This window comes from Elephantulus edwardii, unplaced genomic scaffold (genome assembly GCF_000299155.1).
Source record: "Elephantulus edwardii isolate Elephantulus edwardi_28Jun2011 unplaced genomic scaffold, EleEdw1.0 scaffold00209, whole genome shotgun sequence".
Lineage (NCBI taxonomy): Eukaryota > Metazoa > Chordata > Mammalia > Macroscelidea > Macroscelididae > Elephantulus > Elephantulus edwardii.
In genome coordinates this window covers 4,018,512-4,019,676 of record NW_006399959.1, presented here as the reverse complement: position 1 = coordinate 4,019,676, position 1,165 = coordinate 4,018,512, and positions in this window count along the sequence as shown.

The window sequence follows — 1,165 nt, the reverse complement described above, 5'->3', positions numbered from 1 at the left end:
CATCTTCAAGGATATGAACATGTATGGCTAAGCACAACTGATAACAGTGCATCTAAATTCCAAAATCAATCTCCACAATAGTCTACATGTTTCCCATTGCCAAAGGGGCCCTTTAGAGTAGTGAGAGAAGATCTTCACCCTGAAACCTACAGCGTCCCTGTTGGGCAGGAAGTAGCTAAGAGAATACGCCATCCCCTTTTCCTTATAAATCAGGATGAAATCTCTCTCAGAGGGGGTGATAGGGAATGGCAAAGGAGCTTAATCAGAACTGGTTTTGACAAGCACTGTGGCAATGGGACAATTAAAACAGACTTTCAAGGAAAAAAAAAGAGAGGAACAAACCGGCGGGCGGGGTAGAGAAAATAGTGCAACAATGAATGAATAGAAATCTAAAACCTCTGTAAATGTTAATGAAAATTAATAAAATAAAAAAAGGAGATCAAATGAAAAAATTCCCCCATGATAAAACATTCCAGAAACAACTGGCCTGAGTTCTTCAATGAATTGATATCATGTAACAAAGTAGTGCCTACAGAGGGCATTCTATTGTTGTTGTTGGAAGCCATGAAGTCCACTCTGAAGGAAACCCTGCCTGATTCTGTGTCATCCTCTCAACCTGCTGTGCTCAAGCCCGTTGTGGTAGCCACTGTAGATTCTTGCCCAAAATGTTTCATCTCAGCTCTATTTTACCCAGCCTGCCAGTCCATCTGATTGCAAATCTGGCGGCCTAGTGTGATAGAATCCCAAAGGCACACAGTTTTAATCCACTGGCTGCACCAGGGCAAAGAAAGATAGGCAATCCCTTTACTCCCTCTGAGAAACCCTTAGAGGATCAGCTATGGGTCAAGTTCAACTTCACAGCACTCAACAACAAAAACTAAAGAGATATAGTGGCAAGAAGCTGCACTGCAATCCCAGAGATGTGCAGTTTGAATCCACCAGATGCTCTGCTGGAGAAGGAGGTACAGTCTCCTCCTGTACCTGCTTTGACGGTACACATACAAAAATTAATAAAAACAAACAAACAAAAAAACACTAAAGAGATAAAACAATCAAGAGAGTAAATTTTACTAAGCCCTGACATGATCTTGTAGCTAAGTAACAAATTTGCTCAAAAATTAGTATTTCTTTATTAGTAATGAATATAGTTAATAATAAATATTAA